The sequence below is a fragment of the Chiloscyllium plagiosum genome, chromosome 18, assembly GCF_004010195.1.
Source record: "Chiloscyllium plagiosum isolate BGI_BamShark_2017 chromosome 18, ASM401019v2, whole genome shotgun sequence".
Taxonomy (NCBI): domain Eukaryota; kingdom Metazoa; phylum Chordata; class Chondrichthyes; order Orectolobiformes; family Hemiscylliidae; genus Chiloscyllium; species Chiloscyllium plagiosum.
This window is the reverse complement of record NC_057727.1, coordinates 57379567-57395232: the sequence shown is the minus strand read 5'-3', so window position 1 is coordinate 57395232 and position 15666 is coordinate 57379567.

Sequence of the window (15666 nt, the reverse complement as noted above, 5' to 3'; positions counted from 1 at the left end):
CAGTTCTGCATCCTGTCAATGTCCAATTGCAACTTACAACAGCCCTCCACACCACGTATAACTCCAACAATCTTTGTTACATTGTGTAACTTACTAAAGCACCCTTTCACTTTATCATCCAAGTCATTTTAAAATCACAAAGAACAGCAGTCCCAGAACCGATTCCTGCAGAACGCCACAGGTCACTGAGTTCCAGGCTGAATACTTTGCATGTTCGACCACCATCAGTCTTCTATGGGCCAGACAATTCTGTATCCACAGAGACAGATTTCCCTGTTTCCCTCATCCCACGCCGCCTTATTTTCTGAATGAGCCGATCTTAGGGTAACTCATCAACCACCTTGCTAAAATCCATATACATCACATCCACTGCTCTACCTTCATCAATGTGTTTGATCCCATCCTGAAAGAATTCAGTAAGATGTGTGTGGCATGACTTGCCCCTCAAAACCAATGCTGACTATCTCTAATCAAACTATGATTTTCCAAGTAATCATAAATTCTGTCTCTCAGACTCCTTTCCCATACTTTGCCCAAGACAGAAGTAAGACTGACTGGCCTGTATTTCGCAGGATTATCCCTATTGCCTTTCCTGAACAAGGGAGTAACTTTTGCAACCCTGCAATCATCAGGCAATACTTCAGTGGACAGTAGGGATGCAAAGATCATCGGGAAAGGTGCAGCAATCTCTTTCTTCACTTCCTCTGGTAACCTTGGGTGCTTCCAGTCTGGTCCAGGGGACTTATCTATCCTTATGTTTGTACTTTAATCAGTCTGTACTTCACTTAACTTTGTCTACTCCCTGTCCAAACAACTGATTGACTGCTTTCCATTTCAGGGCTATATACACTGCTGCCTTCTTGAGCAAACACAGTTTCAAATACCCTGTGAATCATGGAATGGAAAAAAAAATGTGACCACACCAATGTCTTCCTGATGAAGAGCTAATGTTCAAAGCTTTCACTCTCCCGCTCCTCGGATGCTGCCTGACCCGTTGTGACCTACCAGCACCACAGTTTTCGACTCTGATCTCCAGCATCTGCAGTCCTCACTTTCTCCATTACTCTGGGCTGACTCCTCTGCATACTGAGCAGGGAATTATTCAGCAGAAGTTCATTGTATGTGGAGCTAACTGTTCAGTTCTGGAGCGTTGAATTTGATTAATTAAAAAGAAATTACAAATCAACAATTATTGATTCAGTCCCAGAGTTGCAGTTCTCGTTCATGGAAATTCAGCTTGATAACAAACAGTAAATGACAGAACAACTCTGGGGTACAGAGTATTCCAGTGCTATATTCCAGACTGGATGTCCTTTACCGAGGTGCAGGGAATATTATCGGACCGACTGATGTGAAAATGGTGACATAGAGAAATGGACATTTTTGCCATCACATAGATGTGTTTGAGGGAGGTCAGGGCTGACAACTCAATATTCTGTGGTACAAGAACAATAAGCAGCACAAGAGAGGGGTAAAGGAGAAGGTGGTGTTGCATTGTTAGTTATGGAGTCAATGAGTGCAGTAAGGACGGATGATATCTTGGAAGGGTATTCAAATAGCGCCTTCTGGGTTGCGGTTAGGATCAAAACAATGGCAGACACACTGCTGCGGAGGTATTATAGACCCCCAGACAAAAGAAAATACAGGAGCAGATATATAACCAATTCACTGAAGTGTGTAAATATCATAAAAGGATCATTGTATTCAGGCATTTCAATTCCAAACATTCATTCGGGTAGTGCTAATTTCTAAAGAGGAGGCAGATGTCTTGATCTTTATTCCAGAGAGACTCTAATATCAACATGTAGCAGATACAACAATTGGCGGGGCTGTGCCGGGCCTCACTGTGGGGGACGAAGCCAGTCAGGTGTTGCAAGCAGAATTGGGAGAACATTGTCGGATCAGTGATCGTGACTCATGTACTTTAGCTTGTTAAAGAAAACACCAAAAGAAAAATGTTTGAAAAGTAAGAATAATTTCGAAAAATGAGGTAGATTTTATCAAACTTAGACAGGATCTGGCCACAAGACAGTTACTTCTGGGTGAAACTGTAGCAAAACAGCGTGGGGGTGGGGAGGTGTCACATGCTCAAAATGGAATTGATGAGAATATCACCGCAACATGTTACACCAAAGGTGAAATGTAGGAATACCAGCCCAGTGAAGCTTGGATGTCTACAAATATTCAGAACGGAATTAACAATGAAAGAGAAGCTTAAAGGAGAAATAAAGTGAGCAGGTCAATGGAGGTCCCAGAAGAGTAGTTGACCATGTCAGGCAAAACTCAAAAAAGTAAGTAGAAGAGCAAAAAGCGGGGAGGGGGCTTGATAAAAGCATTAGTGGGCGATATTTTCAAGAATCCAAAGACATTTTATCGGTTGATTAAGGGTAAGAAGGTAACAAGAGAAAGAATAGAGAGTATTAGGGATCGAGGATGCAACCTGTGCATAGAGCCAGATAATATGTCAAATGCGTACTATATATTGGTCTTCAATTTGGAGAAGCAGTTCCTGGATTCGCTGTCTGTTCCTGCCAGAGTGAACTGAAGCAAATTGACACAGAAGCTGAGGAAGGATTGAAGGTTGATGCAGGATAAAAAGTGGGCAAATCCCTCGATCTGGATGAACTGTATGTGGAAGATGAGAGAGGAGATTACAGGCACTTAAGCTTAGTATTGTTTATTGTTTTGTCTCTGGCCAAAGAGGTAGTGTGATCGAACCAGAATCGAACATCTAATGTAGGTTCAACTTCCACACAGAGTGCTAGAAATAAAAGCCATGGGATTAAAGACCACCAAGACTCACATCAGGGGGAGGGAACAATTGGAGAAAATTGTGAAGGTTTTTGAGGTTGGATCACGAAATATCTTTAAGGCTGAGATGGATAGATTTTTAAACAATAGTTATGTGGAAAACGCAGGAAAATGGAACGGAAGGTTATCAGAATATATATACGTGAACTGAAAGGAAAAGCAGACTCAGCGAGCAGATGGGTATGCTGTCGCCAATATGTCTAATGGCAAACTTTTTGTAATAGCTTGTGTTCACTGGACAATCAACCTCTCTCCCTCCGGAGTGAGACACAGTTTGGAATGCAATCGATAGTTTCAAGGAATTCATAAATGCAGTACTAATAGACAGAAAAGACCAAAGGACTGCGACAACGTTTATTAGCTGTCGGGGCGAATATTTGCATCAGCGCAGTCACCACTACTGGAAGGAAGACCTCAGCAAGATAGCCCCCAAGTCCAAGTATGGGCCTGATGTCAAAGAGTGCATAAGGCCCAAATGTTACATCAGTCTCGTGTCTCCCTCCTTCTCTCACCCAAACTAAACGTGGACTGGTCTATTGACGTTCTGTTAGTAGCTGAGTAAGTAGTAATGTTTTGGTTCGAGAGGGTTCATTACAAAAGAGAAAGTGCTAGAAAAGTTAAATGGTCTTAAAATTGATAAATCTGCTGGCCCCGATGGGCTACATCCTAGAGTTCTGAGGGAGGTCGCTGATGAAATAGCAGAGGCGTTGGTTGAGATCTTTCAAAAGTCACTGGAGTCAGTGAAAGTCCCGGATGATTGGAAGATCGCTGTTGTAACCCCCTTGTTCAAGAAAGGATCAAGACAATAGATGGAAAATTATAGGCCAATTAGCCTAATCTCGGTTGTTGGTAAAATTCTAGAATCCATCATTAAGGATGAGGTTTCTAAATTCTTGGAAGAGCAGGGTCAGATTAGAACAAGTCAACATGGATTTAGTAAGGGGAGTTCGTGCCTGACAAACCTGTTGGAGTTCTTTGAAAAGGTGACAAGTAGGTTAGACCAGAGAAACCCAGTGGATGTGGTAGACCTAGACTTCCAATAGGCCTTTGATAAGGTGCCACACGGGAGGCTGCTGAGTAAGGTGAGGGCCCATGGTTTTCGAGGTGAGCTACTGGTATGGATTGAGGATTGGCTGTCTGACAGAAGGAAGAGAGTTGGGATGAAAGGTTCTTTTTGGAATGGCAACCGGTGACAAGCAGTGTCCCGCAGGGTTCAGTGTTGGGGCCGCAGCTGTTCACGTTCTGGATGAAGGGACTGGGAGCATTCTAGGGAAGTTTGCCGATGATACGAAGATAGGTGGACAGGCAGGGAAGTACTGAGGAAGTAGGGAGGTTGCAGAAGGATCTAGACAGTTTGAAAGAGTGGTCCAGGAAATGGCTGATGGAATTCATTGTGAGCAAATGCGAGGTCTTGCGCTTTGGAAAAAAGAATACAAGCACGGACTACTTTCTAAACGGTGAGCTAATTCGTAAAGCCAAAGTACAAAGGGATCTGGGAGTGCTAGTTGAGGATTCTCTAAAGGTAAACATGCAGGTTAAGTCCGTGATTAAGAAGGCGAATGCAATGTTGTCAATTATCTCAAGAGGGTTGGAATATAAAAGCACCGTTGTGGTCCTGAGACTTTATAAAGCTCTGGTTAGGCCCCATTTGGAGTACTGTGTCCAGTTTTGGGCCCCACACCTCAGGAAGGACATACTGGCACTGGAGCGTGTCCAGCGGAGATTCACACGGATAATCCCCGGTATGGTAGGTCTAACATTGAGGAATGGCTGAGGATCCTGGGACTTTAGAAGATTAAGGGGAGATCTAATAGAAACTTACAAGATAATACATGGCTTGTAGACGGTGGACGCTAGGATATTGTTTCCGTTAGGCGAGGAGACTAGGACCCGTGGACACAGCCTGAGAATTAGAGGGGGCAAATTCAGAACAGAAATGCGGAGACATTTCTTCAGCCAGAGAGTGGTGTGCCTGTGGAACTCATTGCCACAGAGTGCAGTGGAGGCTGGGACGCTAAATGTCTTCAAAGCAGAAACTGATAAATTCTGGATGTCACAAGGAATTAAGGGCTACGGGGAGAATGCGGGTAAGTGGAGTTGAAATGCCCATCAGCCATGATGGAATGGCAGAGGAGACTCGATGGGCCGAATGGCCTTACTTCAGCACCTATGTCTTATGGTCTTATAGTTCAGTGAGCAGCAGCTCACCACAAAGTACAGGTAAGCTCAGGTAAAGTCCTTTTAACGCTAGTCTGGCAACAGTTGACCTGGCTGTTAGGGCAGTTGCACATTCCTCCTGCAGGATGTGGAAGCTCAGGGAGATTTCCACCGTCCCTGATGACTACACGTATGGGCAGTGCAACCAGCCGCAGCTCCTGGGGGACCATGTTCGGGACCTGGACCTGGCTGCTTTCCGGATCACCCAGATACAGAGCACTTCATAGATACGAGCTTTAGCGAGGTGGCCACACCTAAGTCCCTTCCTTAGCCAAGTTTCTGTTAAAGCTCTAATATCCCAGTCCCATGTAAAGCTCCACCCGCTGAGTTCATCAGCCTGACCTGGCAGCCCCGTTTCATTTAAATAAACGCAATTTAATCCAACAGGCGTTCCTTGCTTCCTGTCATGTTCCAGGCAGAGAGTAGCTGGGCGAACACCAGGAATGGCGAAGGGAGTAGGCAGGGAGTGCAGGAATCCCCTGTGGCCATTCCTCTCGAAAACAAGTATATCATTTTGGATACTGATTTAGTTTGTGTTTGGAGATGGGGGATGGGTGTCAGGAAATTACCGTTCAGGGGAAAGCAGCAGTAGCCAGGTTGTTGCATTATGATTGGCTCTGGGAAGCAGCAGGAAAGGATAAAGGTAAATATGGTCTGAGGTATAGGTGATTCGATTGTTAGGGGGACAGATCGGAGATTCTGTGTCCTCAAACAGGAAACCAGGATGGTGTGTTGCCTCTCAGGTGTCAGGGTCCAGGATGTCTCCGATCGGCTGCAGAATATTCTCGAAGGGGAGGGTGATCAGCCAGTAGTCATTGTGCACGTTGGCACAAATGACACAGGTAGATCTAGGAATGAGGTCCTACAGAGTGATTACTGAGAACTTGGGGAGAAAAGTTAAAACCAGGACCTTGACAGTGGTAATCTCCAGATTTTTTCCAGTGTCTTGAACTAGTGAAGGTAAGAGTAGGAGGACATGGCAGATTAATATGTGACTAACGAATCGATGCAGTGATGAGGCATTCAGATTTTTAGATTATTGCGATCTTTTCTGTGACAGAGTTGACCTGTTCAAGAGGGACAGGTGGCACATGCAATGGATGGGGGACCAACAACTTGGCAGACAGTTTTAACTGTGCAACACGGGAAAGTGTAAACTAGATTGGCGAGGTGGCGGGGGTGAGTTATCCTCAAGATCATGGAGGGAAGTGCAAGGCTGGAAGGATACAGTAATCAGAAACAGTAAGATGGAGAGACAGTTCAGGATGGAACACGATAGGGAGCAAGGAATGCCTGCTGGATTAAATTACATTTATTTCAATACAAAAGTGCTGACCGTTTACGCCGGTGAACTCAGGGCATGGATAGGTTTGTGGGGCTGGGATATTTTAGCCATTACAGAAACATGGCTAAAGGAGGAACAGGACTGACCGCTTAATGTACCAGGGTAACGTGCGTTAGGAGGGACAGAGCTGATGGAAGGAGGGGAGTGGGAGTTGCATTTTGGATTAAGGCGAGTATCACAGCAGTGATCAGAGATGATATATATAAAGGATCTACCAGTGAGGGTTTGTGGGTGGTGCTAAGAAATAAGAAGGGGATGGTGACATTATTGGGTTTGTACTATAGGTTCCCAAATAGTCAATGGTAATTGGAGGAACAAATATGCAGGGAGGGAGGGGAAACTTGCAGGAACAATAGTGTTGTCATAATAGGGTTTTAATAGGGCAGACTGGGACTGCCAGAGCGTTAAGTGATTTGATGGAATGGAATCCATTAAGTGTGTCAGGAAAGTTTGTTCAAGTATTATATAAAGAGGGTCCTGTTCGAGAAGTGGCAAAATTTGACCTACTCTTAAGAAATAGGGCAGGACAGGTGACGGAGGTGACAGTGGGTGAGCATTTTGCGACAAATAACCATAGTTCTATTAATTTTCAAATGGTTATGGAGAGCGAAGATGAAACTGCTCCACACATTCAAGTTCTAAATTGTGGTAAAATTAATTTTGATGGATTTATGCAGGAGCGTTTGGGGTTGATTGGAGTAGTTTGTTGAGAAAGTGAGGTCTGCAGATGCTGGAGATCAGAGATGGAAATGTGTTGCTGGAAAAGCACAGCAGGTCAGGCAGCATCGGAGGGGCAGGAGAATCGACGTTTTGGGCATAAGGCCATCATCAGTAATGTCCAAAACATCGATTCTCTTGCTTATCGGATGCTGCCTGATCTGCCGTTCTTTTCCAGTGTTCCACCTTTCGACTCTGATCTCCACCATCTGCAGTGCTCACTTTCTCCAATGGTGGTAGAGTTGTATTATATAGATTTCAGTTACACCGGAACAAGATGAACCTTTCAGCCCATGGACCCTGATATACAGTAAGAGAAGAAGACTTATCAGTCCCTCAAGTCGATAGAACTAGACCCAGTTTAGATCATGCAGCGACAGTATCAGTCTATTCAGCTACTTCAAGTCAATAACATAGGAAATGGAAGAGGCCACAAAATGACTGGATTATGGGGTATACTGGAATAACACCAGATCACATAGCCCCTCAGGCCTGCCCTTCAATTCAGTAAGGTCATGGCTGATATTTTCTTGGCCGGAATTTCTCTTTCATGCCCAATTCTTTGTAGCCCTCAACTCCCTTACGTGTCAACATCCATTAACACCACCCCGCGACCTCAAACGTTTCAGTGATGTAGGTGTCTGGAATAGAGAGGCCCCAAAAGTCACTACACTCTGAGAGAAGGAAACACTCCCCACACATATACCTTGGCCTATTGAAATGAACAAAAGTTATGAACACAACGTCAGAGTGACTGACCCTGGTATCACGGCAGGATTTGACGGTGCAAGGTGTCAAGGAGCCTGAACAAAATTGAAATCCCCACTGCTTGGGTCATTCAGAATACAATATGGCTGGTGGAGATCAATCCTCTCAGTCCCTGGATATCGCTGTAGGCGATCCTCAGGGAAACTTTCTCGGCATAAACAACTTCAGCTGATTCATCAATGTCTTTCCCTCTATCATACGATCAGAAGTGAGGATGTTCAGTGAAGATCACGCAATGTTCAGAACATTGTGTCTCCTCCTCACCTGCTAAAGAATCAATAACAGAAAACATTCAAACTTGTGCTGTTAACGTGCCGGCAACATTCATGTAACAGTGCGATCAGGCTCTGCACATTTCCATGGTTAAAAGAAAGAAGCTCATGCAGCATCTCATGCTGGTTTTACAGGAATGTGAGAAAGCCACTCAACCCATCAAAACTATTGGATAAGAAGAGACACAGCCCATTCACTTTCTCTGGCCGACTACACAGGAAGAGATTTTGAAAAAAAATCCGCAAACTTTGGAATCCAAAGTAGACATGCAGGAGGCTGAAGATTGCAACAAGCCAGGCAGCATCAGCAGGTGGAGAAGACAACACCTTGGGTATAACCATTCTTCAGGACTGCAGGTACAGTAAAGGGGCTAAAGATAAAGGGACGGGCGAGCGAGGAGGAGGCAGGGTGGTGAGGTGGGGATAGGTGAACGCAGGTAAACGGATACCACTGGGTTGGAGGATGGAAGGACTGAATCTGGATGGTAGCTGGAAAAATGGTTGATCGCAGGAATGGAAGGGGAGGGGGAGGGGCTGGGAAGGGAATTGGTGGATTAGAAGAAAGGTTACCTGAAATTGGAGAACTCAGTGTTGTGTGGCTTGCTGTGATCTTCCAGGCCCCGGCCTGTCTGCTGTTACAGAGGAAGATAAGGAGTCTTGTCAGTACATCTCACTGGTAAGCGGGAAGCAAGGGTCGCCCAATAATGTCCATGAACCTTTTCCCTGGGACCAGGAGGAGGACATTCAGCCCCTTGAAACACTAATTCATGAAGAGAAGAGGCCATTCAACCCCTCCAGACTGTCACACAAAGGAGGATGTCACTGATGCTCCAACATGACAAATCAATGAAGCATAGACTGCGCAGACAGACTGCTCCATGATGTTCTTCCTGGCTTCATTGCTAATGGTACAAACGTGTTACATTTACAATACCATGGTTTGCTGACAGTGAGGAGGGACAGTGGATGGTTTGTGCCAAGTCTCAAGGAGGCATCTCCCATCGCAGAGAAGATAGGCTAGTGTTCTATATGGAGGTCAGAAGCTAGTGGTAATGGCAAACTCTATCAGAGTGTGGATGCTTACAGATTTGTGCATGGAGAGGATGAATAGCAAAGGACTTTTTCCCAGGGTGAGCGTGTCCAAATCCAGGCAGGATAGCGTTAAGGTGAAAGGGAAGAGATTTAAAAGAGATCTAAAGGCAGCTGTTTCTCAGAGAGAGCGCTCCAGAGGCATGTAGCGAGATGTCAGAGGAACTGGCATTGGTGAGTGCAATTACAACAATTGAATGACAATCTGATGTGTACATGAATAGGAAATGTTTGGAGGGGTATGTGCCAACAGCAGAAAAATAGAACTCGTTCGGTTTAGGAAACCTGGTGAGCATGGATGCGGTGGGCCGAAGGGTCTGTTTGCACACTGTATGACTAAGAGTCTTTGACTTGCAAACTCCTCTTTCAGCACTAATTCCTCATTGCACTCAATTCATTTTCAAGTCAAAACCCTCTCTGTAAATACCTTCAATGATATAACTCTGTGAAGTTTCTTACATACAGAATTCCTGACATTGATGTGGTGCTGTAGACCATAGCAGAAGCAGTATTATATTCAAGCACAATCTGTTACTTTTTGACTGGGATAATCCCTCAGTCTACCATTACCACGAAGATGAAAACTCTGACATCTCCCTCACAAAGCTGAAAATTACTTAGCTACGTCCAATTCCCAAAGAGAAGAATAGTTACAATCTGACCAATTACCACACCCTCAGTGCCGTAATGTCACATTAGTGGTTGTTTTTCTGACAGAGCTGTCAAGCAGCACAGAAATAACGCGCTCATTGTGGTTTCTGATAGGTCACCATGTGGAGATGGTGCTGTTGTGGAAATGTCACTGGATTACTAATCCTGACCAGGCTAATGCTCTGGCAGCTGGTGGAAGTTAAAAACAATTAATAATATATCGAGATTTAAAATCTGGTGTGAGTAATAGCGACCTTGAAGCCAATGTTGATTGTAAACACCAGTTTCCTTCCCGAATTACTTTCAGGAAGTGAATCTCCTGCACTTCCTTGGTCTGGCCTAAAAGTGACTCCAGGCACACAGACGTGTGATAAACTCTTCAATGGTCTCTAAAACAATCAAGCACGACACTCCAATGTATCAAAGTACCCCGATGTTTGGAAGGATAAAACCAACAGAAAACCCGGTGTCAGAAAAGGGAATGGGAAACACAGTCCTGTTAACACTGCAGAGATCTCCTTTTTAACATCTGAGAGCTTGTAACAGTTGTAATCCAGCTGTCTCCTGATCCCTTTAGTGTCCAGAAATTCTTATTTATATTCGGTGTCCTGACTTTCACAACCTTATGGGGGAGAGAACGCCCCAGGTTCACCAGTCTCTGAGTACAGACATTTATTCACATCTCAATGCAGAGTGACCTGCCTGTACATAATACTGTGTCCCCTTGTTTTTGACGTCCAAGCCAAGGAAATTATCAGCTCTACTTCCAATCTGTCGGTGTTTTATATATTTCACTGAGATCTCCACTCATTTTCTTAAACCCCATGGAATACAGGCCCAGTCGCCCCAAACTCTTCTCCCAAACAAGCCTGTCACCTCAGAGATCACAGCAATTCAGGCAGCATCCGAGGACAGGCAAAATCGACGTTTCGGGCAAAAGCCCTTCATCAGGAATGAAGGGCTTTTGCCCAAAACGTCGATTTTGCCTGTCCTCGGAGGCTGCCTGAATTGCTGTGCTCTTCCAGCACCACTGATCCAGAATCTGGTTTCCAGCATCTGCATTAATTGTTTTTACCTCACAGATCAGTCTGGTCATCCTTCACTGCACTCCCTCAATGTCAGGCTTGTCCTTTATGAAGTGAGGAGACGAAAATCGCACACAACACTGCACAATGTTCGAGATGGAGTCTCACTAAGGTCCTGTCCAGCTTCAGTACGACACCCATACTCCTGGACTCAAATCCCCATGAGGTAATGGTCAATGCATCATTTATCTTCCTACCTGCTTTCTTTGCTGTAATATTGCTGTCAGTGCCTGGTGTACAGGGAGATCCAGATACTTTTTAATATTACAGCTCCCCACTTGGTGGGTTTATGCACACTGGTCAGCATGACAATGCCATTTCCAGCATTGATTTCTAGGTTAAAGACTCACTGCCCTGCACTGACCTCGGAGGCCTGCACAGAAGAAACAAGTAAAGAGCATAAATACATTTAAAGATCAACATGTTTCAACTAATCCCTTTTCAAATGATAAATACCGTTCTATTGATCCCCCACCAAAGTGCACACCGTCACATCCACCCCCATTGCTCTCCATCTGCCATGTATTTTTCTAGTCACTCCACTTTTCTCAATCACCTTGGAGCTTTTTTTGCATTCTCCTCACCCACTCATAATCCGACCTCATTTTGTGCTGTCAACAGACTGGGAAATGTTGCATTTGATTCCCTCAACTAAATTTTTGGCATGCATTGGGAATAGTAAGGGTCCAAGCACCAATCCCTACAACACGCCATGATCGTTTACTTCAAAACACATTGCTTTATTCATGTTCACTGTTTCCTGTCAGCTCTCCTATTCTAAAACCATGTTCGTATTTTAGCCCCAATCCTGTAACATTTGACTTTGCACAATAAGCCAGAGTCTGTACCATTATCTTTCTGAAAATTCAAATGCATTGCATCCATTGATTCTCCATATGTATCAATCAGTCCGTTTCTCAAATATGATTCTCATTTCCTATTGACCCATTACAAAAGAACTAGGAGCGTCAGTAAGATCATGGCCTCAGCTCCACTTACCCACCCACTCACCATAAACTTTTGTTCCTTTACTGCTCAAAATATTATCTATCTGAGCTTCCAAAACATTCACTGATAAAGCCTCAACTATTTTACTGGGCAGGGAATTCCACAGATTTACAACCTTCTTGGTCAAGAAGTTGCTTCTCAGTTCAATGATAAATCTGCTCCACCTAATTTTGAGATTCTGTACTCTTGTCCTAGTTTCACCTGCTACTGGAATCATCCTCTTTATTTCCATCTTATCTATTCCCTTCCCAATTATATCTGTTTATATCCGATCCTCCCTGATTCTTTCAAATTCCAATCAATATATAATTCCAGTCTACTCAGTCTCTCCTCATACACCAAACGCCTCAACTCCAGAACCAACCTAGCGAACCTCCTCTGCATCCACTGTAGTGCCAGGATATACTTTTTCAAGTAGGGAGACCAAGACTGCCCACAGTATTGCAGATGTGACCTCCCCAGCACCCTGTACAGCAGCAACATAATCTCCCTGTGTTTAAACTCAATCCCTTTCTCAAAGAAGTACAACATTCTATTTGACGTGATAATAACCTTCTGCACCTGCAGACCAACTTCTGTGATTCATGCACAAGGACGCTCAGGTCCCTCTGCACAGACGCTGTCGTTTTTACTGTTATTCCGACCAAAATGGATGACTTCACATTTATTATAATTGTACTCCATCTGCCAGACCTTTGCCCAATCACTTATACTATTTATGTCGTTTTGTAAAGTTTATCAGTCCTCTGCACATTTGCTCTGCCACTCATTTCCATATCATCTGCAATCTTTGAGACATTACACGTGGTCCCCAGCTCTAAATCGTCGATGTGAGCTGTGAATAATTGCGGTCCCAGCACTGATCCCAGTGGCACACCACTGGTCACTGATCTGCAACCAGAAAAACACTCATTTAATCCCACTCTATGTTTCCTGTTCGATAACCAATCCTCTACCAATGTGAATACATTACCCATAACGCCACGCATCTTTCCCTTATGCAGCAGCTTTTTTTTTCTTTGGCGGCCCTGTGTCGAATGCCTTTTGTAAATGTCGGTACACCACATGTTCTGGGATCACCCTGGTCATAATGTCTTCATAGATTTCCATTAAATTTGTTAATCATGACCTGCCTTTCATGAACTGATGCTGTGTCTGTCCAACGGAACAATTTCTAACTCGATGCATTGCTATTTTTTCCTTGATTATAGATTGAAGTATTTTCCCCACTACACATGTTAGGCTCACCGGTCTATAATTCCCCACTTTTTTCTACCCTTTTTAAACAATGGTGTCTGCTTTCCTGTTTTCTAATCTGCTGGAACTGCACTAGAGTCCAGTGAATTTAGAAAAATTCCACAAATGAATTTGCTATTTCTTCCAGCACCTCTGCTAGTACCCTTGGATGCATTCCATCAGGGCCGGGAGACTTATCTACATTTAGATCCATTAGCTTGCCCAACACTATCTCCCTCGTGGGAATGGCAGTTTCCAGGTCCTCAAATACCTTCCTCTCTTTGACAATTCTGGCACGTTATTGGTGTCCTTCACTGTGAAAACCGAATAAATACCTGTTCAATTCCTCGGCCATTCCCTCATTGAATCCCCCTTCTCACCCTCTTAAGGACCAATGGTTACCTTCGCCATTCTTTTCATTTCATATATTTTTAGAATCTTTTGCTGTCTGTTTTTTTTATATTCTGAGGTAGTTTACTCTCATAATCTATCTATCTGATGTTTCAAGATAGTTTTTTTGTTGCTTTCTTTTAACATTTATAGTTTTCCCAATCTTCTACTTTCCCAATGGTCTTTGCCATTATTTATGCCATTTATTTTATTTTGATAGCCTCCCTTATTTCATGAGACATCCATGGCAGCTTACCTTTTCCGACAATCATCCTTTCACTGTTATACGCTGGTGCTGACCATTTGGAAAAACTGCTTTGAAAGCCTGCCAATGTTCATCAATGGTTCCGCCTTAAAGTCTTTGCTTCCAGCTACCTTAGCCAACTCCTCCCTCATCCTATTGCAATCTCCTTTGATTCAGCACAGGACCCTGGCATTGGACTTTATCTTCTCACCGTCCATCTGTACTCTAAATTCAACCATACTTTCAGTCCCACAAATATCTCCCAAAACACTTATTTACTAATTTCATTCTTTTTCTGTCGTGGCTTAGGCTTTCCAGTCTTGCTGGGAAGATGTGATTTGTTTGGTTTGTTTTCGTCTGTGAAGACTGAACTGAAGTATTTGCTTCATAGTTCTACCATTGCCCTGTTCTCTATTCCCCTTCCTCTGGATTCAGACTGTAACGAAGTCTGCACGTGTTTTCTCTAACTTTTCCATTGATATTTCACTCTTATAATTCTTATAAGATTCTCTTCAGAAACCCATCAATTCGTGTCAACACCATACAATCACTGGAGCAGAGTCCTTGTACCGTCAGAAATACAACATGCTCTACAGTAGTCCCACTCTCCGACGTGAAGCCCATAGCTGTGATTTTTATGACATTTCCAGACCTTGTCCAAGTCCTATTTAGAAGGTAGGAGGTTACCAGTACAACTCCACCTCAGGAAGTACATTGCAGATCCCAACACCGTCTGGGTGAAACACAATCCGCACTCTCTAATCCTCAAACCCTTCACTTTAAAAGTGTGCTCCCCTGTTCTTGCCTCTTTGACTAAATGGAACAGCTGCTGTCTATCCATTCTGTCAAAGCCCCTCGTAATCGTATCTTTATGAATCACATCCCCCTCCGCCTTCACTGCTCCAAAGTAAATAACCTGAGTTTATCCAGCCTCTCTTCATGGCTGATATGCTCAATTCCCGGGAATATCCCGGTGAATCTCCTCTGCACCCCCTCCAGTGGAAACACATCCTTCCTGTAATGTGGCTCCCAGAACGCCATAAGATTTTCCATCTTGGCCGAACCAAAGAACTGTATAGCTCTTATAATCTATGTCCCGATAAGTCAAGGCTATTTACTATTCCCAATGCTTTCTTAACTCCACTATTACCCTGGCCAGTCACATCCAGGAATGCGTAGAGAAGCACCATCTCAGTTTCTTGGCGTGCTGCCATTCATTGAGTCTTCCCCTGACTGGTTCCTTCATCCAAAATGCATCACCTCATATTTATCAGGGTTGCATTCTATCTTCTATTGATCTGCCCATCTGACCAATCCATCTCTATCTTCCTGTAAGATAAGGCCTTCCTCCTCACTGCCAATCACCTGGTCAATCTTTATGTCGAATATACACTTGTTTATCACACTTTACCTCCCCCCTACACATTCACATCTACATCATTTATGAATGCCACAATCAATAAGGGATACAGCACTGGGGTACACCAGGGGTCACAGATCTCCAGTCGCCCAAAGAACCTTCTCCCATCACCCTCTGTCTCCTGCCCAGAAGAAAATTTGAATGCCATTTACCAAGTTACACTTGATGCCATGAAATTGTACTTTCTTTATCAGTTTTGCATGTGAGGATTTGTCAAAGGCGTTGCTGAAAATAAAAAACATATAAACAACCTCCTTGAAAAAAATCAATAAAATTCGTTCGGCGTGACCACCCTCTGACACGTTCATGCTGACTATCCCTGATCAAACATTACCTGGTTATTCTGTTCTGCTTGACGTCCTTCTGGAATGCCTTGGGATTCTCAGTACTCTTGCTCTCACTTGTGAATGCCC